Here is a 15,105-nt window from a genome sequence, read left to right as displayed (position 1 = left end):
TTTATTAATTTCAGCCAAAGTTCGACATACAGCATGACATTTTCTTCAGCTGGAGCCAATTGGAAACATTTTTTTTTCGCCAGGCTATAATTAAAGCCACCATAACAAGCTAATCCTAAGGACACCGGGAGGCTGCGTACGATAAATACATACCTCCAAATTGGATTGTTTTCCGCACCTTCCTGTTTAGTGAAAATGCATTACATGGAAGGTTCCAAACTTTTCTTTATTCTGGTGAAGAATTAGCTACACTAACGGTTCACCCTTGCTGCATTACTAAGGATTCTACCCGTGGGAGACATCCACAATCATGCTGATGTGCTTTGGAAGTGTTTTGTTTCTCAGTTTAATAGCATTTTAAAAATATCGAAGAATAACTTCTGCTAGAGGTAAATGGTACTACGATGTTTTTGTTTTTGTTTTTTTTAGTTGACAATCTATCCAGAGAGGTAACTCTTCATTATTGAAATAAATTATTCTAAGCTATTAAATTAATTTTAACTCCGAAAAACGAATACAGCGAATCATAGTAATTCTACATTATAAACTAATAAAGTATATAAAAATTAATATTAAAAAGAAACTATATAACTATTACGAATAAGAGAAAAAAATAAAAATAAAAAAGATACAAAAAAATAATAAAATAATAAAAATGATCCAGCATTAAATAAACGTTTGATAAATAACATGAAAAAGACTTAAAACAAAAAAAAGAGATAAAAAAATTCGAAGTAAAATAATCACACTTGGTAACAAAACAAAAATATACATCAGATTTAATATAATTTTTTTTCTGATAGAAAAAAAGAAGCACAAAAACATTAAATTTGTGAGAAAGATTTAAACAAACTTGTCATTTTTCACGTTATGAAGAATAAAGAAAAAAAATTGAAACTATTTTTTTCTGCAATCTGGCGCAAAGGAGACGAACAAAAGCGTCTAAACGTGTTAATCCGCTGTTTCTGATTCTAACACAAAGCAGCCAAGTTCCAGTAAACCGAAACAAATGAATTCGATTGATTCTTCAAACCGCCGGTTTTCAGCACAATCGATACCGTACACCGAAACACCAGCAAAAAAAACCCATTCCAGCTGATGATGAAGTGTTTATTGGTGCTTGCGTTTCCCCAGCACCATATCCCATCTGCTTTGTTTTCACTTGTGCTTCAACGAGCGTTTGGCACGTGACGAACCGTGGATGCAACCGTATATAAACAACAATTGGAAGAAAGAGGAAAAACAGAAACCGCGGAAAAATGCCACCACCGCCAACCAGAGGAAAAAAACCCGGCAGCATTAGAATGGTGAGAGCGAGTGTTTGTTTACAATTTTTACGCTCGTGTTAATTGTTGGTGGTGAAGAATGCACCCCCTTCGGGTCGTAGGAAAATGCTTGTGCATTGAATTAATTATTTTTAAAATTTATTTCTAATCCTTTTTTTGTATTTTTCCTTTCTTTTTTCATAATTTCTTTTTTATAGAAAATTTTCCTCACAACAATAATCAGTTTTAGATTATTTTTTTATATTAACACTAGATTGACCAGATCACTCATTATGACCGAAACGCTTCATTTTCGCTACAATATTTTTTGGAGTTAAACAATCCTAAAGTAGTTGAAACATGAGTTTTACATAAAGTAAGACCTAAAATAAACAAGAAAATAATACTCCAACTGCTTTAAATTGTTTAAAAACTAAACACAAGTGAAAAACGCTTAAAACGCTTGGCAGCTCTAGTGTATTAAGAATAAATTAATACTTCTAAGAGAGAGAAAAAAAACTACCACAAATCGTTCAAACACATTAATTACTTTATGAATCGATTCCCCACCCCCCGGGAGGGGAAACAGAAAACAGGCGGAAGAGTGACAACGCCTAGTTTTGATTTGGTTGCGAATGTGGTCCTATTTACTGTAATACAAAATCGCATCACTTACAAAGCGCGACGTGTGCAAAAGTGGCGTTGGTGGAAATCGAAACCTCATCGGCACCGGTTTATGAGCTTTTGGCACGCATTTCAAGCTACAGAAGAAAAAAAAGCATAAGGGCAGCACAGAGACGGGACAATTCAAGCCCTTCGGGCACGCACACGGACACCGCTGGATTCGCCTTAGGTTTGACAGTTGTTCTTCTGCCGTACGGAAGGCGGTGTGACACGTTCGAAAAAACGGCGGATTGCAGTGGTGGATTTTTGTTTCGTTTCACTGTGCAAAAGCTGTGCGTCCTAATTGAGTAATCACTTTCCGCGTGTACGGTATACCTACGGTTGTTGTTCCCATGAAGCAAATCATCCCTTTTTTTTCTTTTTTTTTTAGCTTAGCTTACCTTGTGCTTGATGGTTGCGATGCGTGGTCCTATTTATTGTCGATGTCGTGTGCTAGGTTACGTACAGCATAATACAGCGTAACGGCGTAACGCCCACCCACGCATCATCTACTACACCTCGCCGTCAAACCGTACACCGTATGTATGTGTGTGTTGCAAATCTTTGTTTTCTTTTTGTTTTGGCTTAACTGGCCCACGCACAGTGTTGGGTTGATCGGGTAAGGACCAGCGCTTCGATGAGTGTTGCGTATGTGTTGGTTGTTCTGATTCTGACTGTAACACGCACCACACAATAATGGTGACATACGCCACCACAGGGACGAGTGACGAGCAGACGTGTTTTATGGGGAATAAATTTCGGATTTTCGAAATGCTGTCGCACCGGCTACTGCCCGGATTGGATCGATTGAATGCTGTTTAACCGGACTAACTACCAACAGAAAAGTACACCGCACTCGCACACACACGCAAAAAAACACGCACTGCTTCACGGGGCTCCAGGTTTTTGGCACTTGGGAATTATTGGCGGCGGGAATGGGGGGTGGGGGGAGACCGCAAACAAAAACAAAACCAAAACTTTAGTCACCAATTTGTTGCACACTTGTGTTTCGCAAACTGTAATAAAATCGAACTATCTTTTGCGATGCAGCAAGGGAACAAGGAACACACAAACACGTACCGACGCTATTTTCTTGGTGACGCTCGTACTCGTTGTTGAACCTTTCTAAAGCACGCACGAATTCCACGCTGTTTTTTTTTTTGCAGCTTATGAAATGTTGGCACACCGGAAATCACACACTCACACACCCACACAGGTGCCGGTCTTTCTGTCATAGAACAAAAACCCGAAAAGGAAAAAAAACAGGTCGTTGACGCGCGACGTTCTAACAATACGCTGGTGTCACAGAAACACAACACACACCCAAGTGGCCCGCACACGGCAAAAAGGAAAAGTACACAACCGAGGACGCGCATCCACTGTCTGCGAGCGGCCGAATGGTAATGGTTTCGGTGTCTGTTCGGCTGAAGCCCCAAACCTTCTCCATCCGCTGGGGGGGGAGTTCGGGTAAAGCAAACGTGTGAAAGAGAGCGCAACATCATCCGCAAGCACGATCGTACGCGCGTACGCGCTCAGCAGCGCTTGATCGGTGAGAATCTGCGCGCCCACACAACCACTCTCTCTCTCTTTCTCGCTCTCTCTCTTTCTGGCTTAAGAGCCCCAAGGTAAAAAATTCTCTTCTCGTACTTAAGAGTAAACCAAAACCCGCTCACGATCAATCGTGTGATGCTGCACGCATCGCGCTCTCTCTTTCTCTCTCTCTCTTTGTCGTACGACACTGCGTAAATGTTTTATCTTCTTTCTTCTTGCTTTACGCGAAGTAGCTCTCGATCAGCACAACACGAAATGCATCCGCGAGCGACGTAAGGACGAAACTGCAATCTCGCGCACACGGGTAAGAGCATTTTTGCAGGAGTGCAAAAATAAATCACAGCCGTGCATCGCGATCGCGCTCAAGTTCGCGTTCGTGCGGGAGCGAAGTACGCGGCCAAAAAAAAAAACAAAAAAAAGGCACACAACTGGGCCCTTCATTTCCTGTGTCGTTTACGTTTTCTGCTTACTTCGCAGACACACACACATCGTGGAGATGAATGTGAAGCAATTGAAGTTTTATTTCTTCATTTCACAAATCTTTTTGAGGCTAACATTTGTAAAACACACCCAGGAGGTATAAATATTTTATTTAAATTCATTTCTAATACTTTTATAACTTCTTGCTATATTAAAGCATTTTTTAAAAACATTAAAAAAACGGATAAAAATATATAGCGCTTAAAACTTCAAAGAAAACTTGCCAAAACAAAAACCCCCCAACCGGAATGTCTTACCAATGTCATCTGTAAGCCGGTATGAAACACGACGCTTCTATCTAATGGCGATTTTTATCTGCTTTCGGGCTCGTCATCTTCGTTGTCGTTTCCCGTTTCCTGCTTTGTACAGCCAAAACAAAAAAAAAGTAAAAAAGGGAGTTGACAAGTCCCTTAACTCCGAACCCAGCTCCCAAAACCGATCTCGCAGCATAATCTACACGGTGGAAACGTGCGAGCGAGACCTTATAAAACCCGATCGGCCAACAACATGACCCACTCGTGACCCTCTGCCCTGTTTGCTTCCCGTTTCCCGTTTGGCGGTCCCCTTCCCCCCCCCCCCCCCCCGCTCCCCTCTCTGCCATGTCCGTGCGTTCCAGCGGTGCTTCTCATCGGTTCATCGTTGCAAGCACAGTTCTAATCCAATCTCTCCGAGCTCCATTTTTCCTCCAACCTTGGGACCTAAAATTCATCACGATTGAACCGATGAACTCTCTCTCTCCTTCCCCTCATCACCACCCTTTCCCCAAGCGAAGAAGGAAGGGAATCCGTTACCGTTTGCTGCAAAACCATCAAGATAACCAGCCAACAATGACGGCTGAAGGAGCGAAGCTTTAACCCCGAACATGAACCCGCGGTGCGGTACCGTAGTTGAAGGAAAACTGCTACAACCCGCGACACAATGTGCTGTTTTACCAAACAGTTTCAGCAAGATGTAGCTTTCAGCTCGAATAAGGGAATGCACTAAGGAAATTGATGGGCGGGTTTGGTCGAATTTTGTTTACTAGTTGATAATTTGTTGTTTTTTTTTGTAGAGTTCATTTCACTTACCTTTTAAATTAATGTCTAATGATACACTAAAGATTAGTATTTTGCTTATGGAATCTTTTGAAAAGAGTCATTCATTTGAATCTTCAGTGAAGAGTCATTCAAATCATGAGCCGGCTCCCAAAATGTTTTTAAATTGTCATAAATTGAAGTCCTTTTTTGAAAGATTCATGAATCTTATAGTATTTCTTGCCAACTGATTAACATAAAAAGTGCTGAGGAAGGGGGAAGGTTCCTCCAATTCCAAAAGCACTGACCGGGGAGTTGAGAGACCACCATAAATGATCGCCCTATCCCGAAACTCTTAGGATTTATAATTCAAAGTGGATTCATGAATATTCCCAATAAACATTCAGAGTCGTTAATTCAGTTCAAAGATTCATTCAGATTCATGAATCTGAATCAGATTCACCTAACACTACTAAAGATTTTTACACTTTACTGAAGAGAACTACCGGATCTAGTGTTGGGTGAATCTGAACGAATCTTTAAACTGAATGAATCACTCTGAATCTCTAATCTGAAGATTCATGAATCCTTAGAGATTCGGAACTCCCCAACCTCCCACCTCTCTCCCTCCCCTCTCCCCCTCGCCCTCTCTTCAGCCCTTTTAATTACACGTTGTGGCCAGCGAATCATTAGGGATTCATGAATATTTGAGGATTAATTCGAAATTAAGAAGATTAATTAGTATTTTGGGAGTCGGTTCATGATTCGAATGACTCTTCACTGAAGATTCATATGAATCATTCTTTTCAAAAGATTCAATAAGCACATTATTTTTTATGGTTATAAATTTTTTTTATTATTATTTATTATTTATTGAGGTTTTTTTATTTATATTTTTATTTATTTTTTTACAACTTTTTTATTTATTTTTTATTTATTTTTTGAGGTTAAACAACTCTACAGCAGTGATGCATGTCTTTTAAATATAATCTTCTATTATTAGTAATTCTTTTCATTTAATATATTATTTAATAAAAACTACATATTCATTAAGAAAAAAAGCTTGTTAAAAAGTAGATGCAAAAGCAGTAAAAATTCGCATTAATTTTAATTGTTTATTAAAAACGTGAGATTATGTTATAAATTTTACAAAAAACCCATTTCCATCCAGCACCGCAGGATATCGGTAAAATTGAACAAATTCACACAAAACATTTATCATCGCGTTCCGGTATAAATGATGACACCGACCAACGCAGCAGCTGACAGAATAATTGAAACCATTCTCAGGCAGCCGTACGGAAAGAAACGAAAAAAATAAAAATAAAACACAAAGTGCAAAGCAACCTGTGAACAAAACTCACGCAAATTGTCCTTCATCGTACAGTGGATACGATTCCATTATGTTTGCAGATCGGTCCAATCAACCCCGCGTGTCTAGTGTTGGTTGCACCCTCGGTTGTGTCCTGTTTTGCTGCAGTACATAAGCAGAAAAGTCAAATAAATGTTGGACGCATCCTTGTTGCACCAAAATCCCGTTCATTACCCACCTTTTCAAATGGTTTTTTCGCAACGCAAGGTTGTAAAACAAGCAGCAGGAAGTACCATTATTCTTTCTCCCCCCCAAAAAAAAAAGTTTGAAAATCCCCGTTCTGAATGATGCCGAAGAACGACTAACGGGCACTAAGATCGGTTTCCGGTTATCGGGGCCACATACGTTTTTTTTTTGGAGGGAAAATCATAAATTCCCGATGGCTGAGGTACTGCGAAACTGCAACCACGGTTGTGAATGCACGGTGCCGCTGCTGGAAGGGAGGATTAAAGGCATACGATGTGGCCGGAGCGTAAATCCAGTAGCGTTGGCTTTTAGCGAATCGATCGAACGGACGAGATACTTAAAACATATACATATCGTACGAAACACCCGTTTCATTTCGGTTTTTGCTTCTGCTTTGCCGTTTCCGTACAATCTTCCGTATTTAAAAAAAAAAAAGAAGAATCCCACCGCATGGAAAGGGGTTCGTCGCTTTTGTTGAAGTCTTTTGATTTTAAACGAAATATTAACGCATAATTACGCTTTGCGTGTTGTTTTATTGATTTTTTTCTTAGTGTTTGAGGGGGAGGAAGGGAAGGAGTGAGGTAGAGAGAGAGAGAAAGAAAGAGAAAGAGAGAGAATGAATGGGAAAAGCATTCGTCTAACATTTCCTTGCTCTAATTTGGAACACGGGTGTCCCACGGTGTTTTTTTTCTTTTTTGTTGTTTTCTTTACCTTTTAAATCCATGTTCCGATGATGCTTTTGACAAATTTTCAACACCCTCCTTTTTGCTTCCTATCGATGCTGTCATCTGCCCTGTGTGGCCTGTGTGTATCGGAAATCAAACGGGCCTTTTCCCTGCTCGGGTGTTACCACATCACATCAACCCTTTCCCTTCATTCTTTCCCAGATTGCAGCAAACGGTGAGATTTTGCATAAGAACGCTGGATAACCTTTGCCGTTTTTTCCCATTTCTTTCTTCGCTTTTTGGAGTAAGGAAAAAGCAAAGAAAAAAAGAAGAGAACACACGCGTCCACATGCGTTCTAACCGGGCAATGGCGGACCCCGGAAAGTAGCGAACAGAAAGCGTGAGACCAACCGCTAACGGAACGGAATCAAAATATAAGATACACTAACTAATGACAGAGCGCGCGAGCCTTCCTTTACTGTTTTGCGATCGATCGATTGATCGGAATCGGTTTTTTTTCGGGGGTGAAGGGGGGGGGGGCCCATGAGAAGACGCGTCATCTGCGAGGCTCGGTCCCTCCGCTTTACGTCGACGTGGGTGATAAAAGCAATCTAGAAACGATGTGTGTGTGTGTGTGTGTGTGTGTGTGTGTGTGAGAGGGAGAAAGGTTAAATGGTTTGTGGGTTGGGAGCCCAAAGATCGAAACGGTACCGAGTGCTTACCGGGTGGGTTCCATTCCAGAAATCAATGCTGGGGTGGAACAAAGCGCGGTAAAACAGAACAACAACGGTCTAGCGGTGCCATTTTTTTTTGGATGCTGCCGGATGCGACCCCCGTAAATCCCTTTCCCCCCTCCGTGTAAAGCCATGTATTTCGGATGAATTGAAACGGACAAATGAGGAAAACTGTTGACCCCTACCGGGCATGTTGGATTGGTTGGATGGAAAGAGGATACTTAAAAAGGGTAAAAGAGCTTCCGATTCACTTCTATTGCAAACCGTTATAGCCTACAGGAGCAGCTGTTTAGAACTGATTTAAAAGATAAATATGGTCATAAATATTGTTCCAATATATTCAATTTAATTTAAAGTAGATATTTAAAAAAAATATATTTTATTTACAATGAGTTTAAATAATTTATAAAAATTAATACTAGTTTTTAAAAATTTTGTCTAGTCGTCTAGGGCTGTGTTGCAATTTTTCTCGCAAGTTCAAACGCAAAAGAGACAAAACAAGGCAAAAGTCCTCAACAAAACAGCCCAGCGCCATATTGCGCCCGGTACTGGGAATCGCCATTGCAGAGGTCAATGCATTGCCCGTGCGCACACGTGTGACGTCTGGACGATGCGCGCCCCTTCCCCCCCTTTTCACCCCCCCCCACACCCCCCCCCACGGCTCAAACTCCATCCTTGGAACGGAAATGCGCGAATGACGTTACGAGACGCTGTGCACGAAAAGCGGCTCACGATCGTATGTCTCGCTGTATCTTCGGTGTTCGGCGTGCAAACGGAGCAATGGGGAAGAAGAGAAACACCCCCCCCCCTCCCTCCCCCCTCCTCCAGGATCCGTTGAAAGGGAAGGAGGGTTTAGCTGTCAAAATGCAAAAATGCAAAAAACGGGGTTTTGTGATGGTATTGGCGAAAAGTGGCCCGCTGTTTTGCGCTGAAGCAAATTGCATTCTTGCATGCGTCTTGCAAGACAGCCCACTAACGCAACCACGCACCGAACGCGAGACGCATGTCTCGGTCTTTTGCGGGCAGGAGGCAAATGGGGTAGCAAACACGTAGAAAGAACGACAAATAGCAAAAGCAACAAAAAAGCAATAAAGAAATGCATTATGCATTGCATACACACATGTGTTTTGTTTTCTTTCGCTTTTCTTCTCCTATTTCTTCTGCTTTAATAAACAAAAGCACAAAAAAACCATTTCGCACCAAACAAAGCGATGTATTTACTAGAATTGTAGGCTTTTCTTCATTTCTTTTATAAATTTGCATCAACTTTGCCATTTTAGTTTCTATTTGTCTATTTTCACCCATTTGCGCACCATTTCATCCGCTCCTGTATATGCATTTGTATCACACGCGGGATGGCGCTAATGGGTGACTTTTTGTACCATTCGGTTCGGTTGCATTTTAACGCTAATATTTAGATTGCTTCCGTTTTTCCTTGCTTATGTGTGTGTGTGTTGGAAGGATCTGCTAATGGATGTGCAAGTTTGCCCGCGCTAAACAATGTCACACGCGTTCGCTAATATCGAAAGAGCTGAGCGTTACTAGCACGTGCGTTACGGCCGAGCGGCTTCCGTTTGAGTCTGGGGAGGCCTTTTCTTTTTATTTAAATTTTGTTTATCTTTTACTGTTTAACATACGGGTATTGGCTTAAGAACATGTAACCACATTGATCTTTTATTTGACTTTTCGTTTAATGCTTTCTTTTATAGGTTTTATTTTCTTTACACTGTTTTATGTGTATTTTTTTCTTTTTTGTTGTTTTATGTTTTTAATATTAATTTCATTCTTTTTCTTTTTTTCTTTTTTTGTATTCTTTTCTTATGTCTTTTATATTTTTCATTTTGTTTTTTTTTTTAATTTATTTATTTATTGAAAATTTTAAGTAACGCTTGTCAATGGCTACTTCCAGATCTTTTTGATCTTTTTTTAAGTAATGATTTTTTCTGAAGTTTCTTGAATGTCTAAACATTTATGAAAAGCTCATTCAAATGAGATTACTCATACTCGGCACGTAGACTGCACCAATATACCAATGCGATACAATTCTACATTTATTGGCGCCTTCGATGCGAGTCGCATTCGCTGCAGCAATTGCCACTGCATATATTGACCAGCGCGGACAGCAAACTAAGAACGGTGAACCCGGGTGAGCTGGCTCGTAAAGCGACAAACTCGATGACCTCCACCGGAAAAGACCACCCGAGAAGCGGACCATATTCTCTACCCGCAAAAACCCGCAAAACATCGGGCCATCGGTTTGCACGCCTCCGGGCAGCATCCAGCCCGGTACGGTATGAGCGCCAATAAAACGTAAAGCTCACACTTTAAGCATCGGTTTTTATGAGCCTTGCGGAGCTACAAATCGCAACTGGCGCGCGGTACGATTGTGAGGTATGGCTGTAAGAAGTTTCTTTGCTGCGGACGTCGCACCGAAACTGTCGCAGTTCAGCAGTCACATTGCAGTTGAATGGGTTTTGATGAGCCGTGTTCACAAATGGCTAGGAAGCAGTGTGTTAGCTAGTGATGCAGGGTTTACTAGGTTTTATTTTAATGTATTAATTTATTTCTGTTTGGAGCAACTCCACCGGTCGGTCGGAATAAGTAGCGAGATGCACAGTGAGTGAGTTGGAATGAGTGAATTAAATTCTTTCTCATGAGTGAGTTACTTTGAATCTCCACAAAGTAACTCATTTGCAATGTAACTCATTCACAGAGATTTAAATCGTGAATCACTCAAATAACTCATGAAAGAATCATACTGACTCACTCACTCCTTTCGGCCATCATTTTTTTCTATATAACTCCCATTGAGGATAACTTTGAGGATAACTCCCATCTCATACCCCAACCTCAAGATTATGAAAAAGCTTCTTTATTGGAAAGATTCAAAACGAAAAGAATCATATCGTGGTTTGAATCATTAAATATATTCCCAAAAAAAAAATCATATCATTTAAGAAGACTAATTGACTTCATAATGAACAAGAGATTCTCTAGAGCCGGAAAAGGCCTTTTAAGAACTCTAAATACTTTTCTTGATAACCTGTGTGGGTTAGGGTTTTAAGATATTAGTTTAAAAAATAAGCTTCTTGCATGAAGAGACTTGTAATTAAACCAAATCTATTCGTTCCATCCTAAATCCCATTAACCGATGCAGTATTCAGCATACAGCTTGTTAACTAAACCCCTGCAAACCTTGACATTCGGCTCAAATCACCATGGCTTACAGGCCTCTGCTGTCCTATCGCGTGGGTGAAATGATAGCTTTAAGCATCTGTTTTTGTGTGTGTGTGTGTGTTGCAAAAAACCCCAACTACGATAATACATCCGACCAAACGACCCGGGGCGCAGAATGTTTCAGAAATCGAACAAAGTCATCGTCGCAGACATTGTAGCCATTTTTTTTTCTCATTCGAATTTCAGACGCAGCAAATGGCGTAGCGTGGGTGTTTCGACGGGTAGGAGAATGGATATCGGGCTGGTCCGATTACAAATCGGTACGTATCTACAGCAATAAGAAAGTTGACATACCGTACCCGGAGGGTGTCATCTTAATGTGCTACAACAAAATGGTTACACAAACGAGTTTCATCAACGATTTTGGTGATTTATTTCCAAGGCACTTCCAGTTGTCAGGAGAGGTAAAGAGAGGTTGTGACAGTTGCAGGGTAATTATTGTAGGAGTGTTTTATAAACTCCTCAATGTTTAAGATATATAATATCTTCATTCTTGAGATCTGTTTTAATGCCATTCACTCGAGTTCTGTAAATCCTTATGGACAAACTCGTAACGTGATCAGTTCATCGAACTCTAGCAAGTGAGTACAGCTGATAGAGATCGTTCTAATGACGACTCTTTTCTCCAATATCATTGTCCAAGTCTTCGTCTCTCAGGATTCTGATAAGAATACTGAGATTAGAAACCTAATACATTCCCTGTGTTTTCTTGATTAATGTGTGCGAAGAATAGGAATTAAAAGATTGTCATTAATTCTAAGATGTGCATTTGCTACTGCCCTTATCCCTTTGACACATACACACACTTCAAATATCGCGTCAACACATTTTCAGTGTCTCAAAACAGCAAACGGAGACGCTACTTATGAACCGGTTTCCGTGCTCCGTTGCTCCTTTTTGGCTACATTATTTAATACGTGCATACGTGTGTACGTGTGCCATGTTATGTTTCGTTTTTTTTTTGTTTTGTGTTGTATCGCACATCAGCATAAAGCGTGAATTTAATAGAACTATGAATAGGACAAACGCCCAAAATCGAAACCTCCGCACCACACCTCACGTGCCTCCCGATGGCGGCGAGCGACGACGAAGTAACTCCACCGAGAACCGGTATTTTGCAGGTTACGTACGGTACGGTGAGGATATTAGGTGTAAATGGAGGTAGTGTAGATGGTGTGTCTGGACAGAGTTCCCTCGGTCTTCACTTCACCTCGGTGGTTCGTGGTCGTCTGAATCTCCCATTGTACAAACCGATACGCCCACGCTGGACGATGGCGACGGGTTGATTCGCCGAGCTTTTGGAACGCTTCGTTCCAGCCGCTGTGTCTTGATTCTGGTGCAGGGTTTACATTCTGCGGACAATTGGGAGTAAGTTTTGCATACCATTTTAAAGTAAGTTGTGTAGGTTTTTGGAGACTTTGGGCTATTTCTTAGTCTTAGCCTATAGCAGTAGTTAGGAGATACTTTCCAACAAGAACTTCTTCAAAAGACCAGAAAATATGTTATAATTTAATATATCTTCCTTCAAGATCAAGATTACTTCATAATAAGCTATTAAAATAAAATGAAGTAATGTAACCCCTGCCACATTCAGTCATATCCCAACATGTACGAAACTGAACTCGTTTCAAAACACTTTTAGTCGAGCCGGACTCACAGAGCGCAGTTTGAAACGTTCTGCGCAGTTCATCCACCCCCACCACCAGCCATCGTTTAAAAAACCACATCTCACATCTGCAGGGTCACTACGCTTTTCAAGCGTACTGTTTATGCCAGCTGCCGGGTGTTGCTCGGATACATTCCAGGTGAAAAAAAGGAAGAAAAACGCAAAAACGGCAATCGCCCAACCAATATGGAACTCTGCTGAAAAAGGGCTTTCACTTTTAACGTTCCCGAACCGTACGGGAACCGGTTTACGCGGTGAAGGGGAAGTTAAGGGACCGATGCGATCTGTGTGTGTGTGTGTGTTTTCGTCACATCACCTAGAGCCCTTTTTGGTTGGGCAGAGACCAGCAGCAGTTACGTGACAGCAATGCGCAATGAGTTGTAATGGTTGTTGGTGAGTAAATGGATGTAGATCTGTTGTATTCTTTCTCCCAAAAAAAAAGCAGTTATGTTTCCCGAACCGAATGCGAGAGTGATCGTTTCGGTTACAGTTCCCATTTAATGTGGATGAGATCATAAGCTTTTTGAGGTTCAATTACAGTTTACTTCTTTATGCGGTTTTTTGATATACTTTTTTAGAAAATTGTATTTTCTAGCTATTGGAAAATATTGAAGACGAGTGCTCAAAAACTCAACCCAAAAGGCCTAGAACCTCTTTATTGTTGTTCTTCCTAGTAGTGGAACTAGTAAGACATAATAGGAAGTCTATCTGTGGACGACGTGTATAACCAACTGAAACGCGAGATCTTTAGGAATTTCCCTGAGAAGAGGTCCAGTCTTGAAGTTTGGAGTTCAGTCTTCAAAGACCAGCTCGACTGGGAAGCAGAGCATCATCCATCAGCCCATCAGTCTCGAGATCTTTGCGATCTTCTCAACCAAGGTAGATATATGAGGAGGTGTATTATACTGAATAATATTTAGATTTTCGCAAACTCCTGTACTTCGGAAGACTCCACCAAGGTATAGGAATGCTAGTTTTAACATGTCTAAGGATACGAATTCTAACGCCAAGTGGCAGATCCAGCCCCTTAGAGGCCCTAGGCGGAACAGCTATCGGGGGAAGAAAGGTTTCCTTCTGAAAACTGTTCTCCCTCCAGACCGGAGAGGTGCTAAAGAGAGATTAGATCTGTTTAAACCAAAACCCAAGACTCAAAAGCTCGTCTCTCTCCTGCTCAAACCTCACTTTAGTGAAGCTCATTGGTAACTTGATCACATCTTTAAAGTCGTTCAAAATGTTACATGTCTTCGGTCAAAAGTGTTGACATACTAGACACTGCAACCTGAGCTAATCTAATAAGCTAATCAATCTTTACTACTTATCAGATCTCCGAATAAAATTCAATATTTCACGAAATTCGGCATATTAGACATGAAACAGAAGAAAAAGCCTTAATTACTGAGCTCCTTGTTTGTTTTCTTAGGCAAGATCTAATAGCCTGCTGATTAGTACAGGTAGGATAAACCGTCAGTATTGACTTTGAAAGGGGGTAGAACGAGTATAGCGACTCGCCGTGTGAATATCTATGTTCGGAAACGAATGTTACGTTGTACATGTGTCGAAACATAACAAGGTTAAAGGTGTCCCAAAATAAACCTTCATTCGAGACGCCCATACGACACTAATCCGGTAACGGTTTTCACTAATTAGCTCACCTCAGTACCAGCCACCTTTACTACGGGGTAATCGCCTCGTACGGATTAAACCTACAACTGACCGTAGTCACACCCATCACGCACTCCAGAGCTGACAACATAAGTCTTCCCCACCGACGGTTTTGCGGGCGGGCAGCAACGGGGGATAAAGGGGGAGGGGGTGGGAGGGTATTAGCTTTATTTTCTTAACCCTTTTTTTGCGCCAAACACACACACACACGTTCGACACATCCATAAGCAAAACAAAAGTCCAAAGCAATCGGCAAAAACACAGCAAATCCCAAGCGTCCTTGCACACCGAAAACAATCTGCCAAACCCGGTGTACATCCAACCCGGGAGAAGGAAATAAGGAAGGTGAGCGGTATAGAGGTTTGTGAAAAGGAACGTATAAGGAGGTTGAACACAAAGTCTCGCACCCCCGTTTCGTACCACTCGCCTCCGGTCTGCTGCTAAACCGGTTACACTGCTTATCGTGCGGGGTTAGGCATTGGTCATGCTGCTTTTCCCCCTTTCGCCCCGCACCAAAGACGCGCTGCGCTGACCAATCAACTGAAATGCGAACGTTTTGCGAATGCGAATATTTATGTAAATATGTGTCAGCCGTGTGACAAACGACGGGC

General features: G+C 41.3%; 1 protein-coding gene across 1 annotated transcript in view; it reads right to left on the bottom strand.

The window, feature by feature from the left end:
* LOC125763279 (cadherin-86C) overlaps positions 1 to 3,350 on the bottom strand; it is a 145,559-nt gene extending 142,209 nt beyond the window's left edge. The window contains exon 1 of the mRNA XM_049426213.1: positions 2,330 to 3,350. The gene's annotated coding sequence lies outside the window, so the exon portion shown is untranslated. The remainder of the gene's footprint in view (positions 1 to 2,329) is intronic.
* Positions 3,351 to 15,105: the final 11,755 nt, after the last annotated feature.

The sequence above is a fragment of the Anopheles funestus genome, chromosome X (genome assembly GCF_943734845.2).
Source record: "Anopheles funestus chromosome X, idAnoFuneDA-416_04, whole genome shotgun sequence".
NCBI lineage: Eukaryota > Metazoa > Arthropoda > Insecta > Diptera > Culicidae > Anopheles > Anopheles funestus.
Note: the sequence above shows the minus strand (reverse complement) of the source record. Positions and strands in the feature narration are given on the sequence as shown.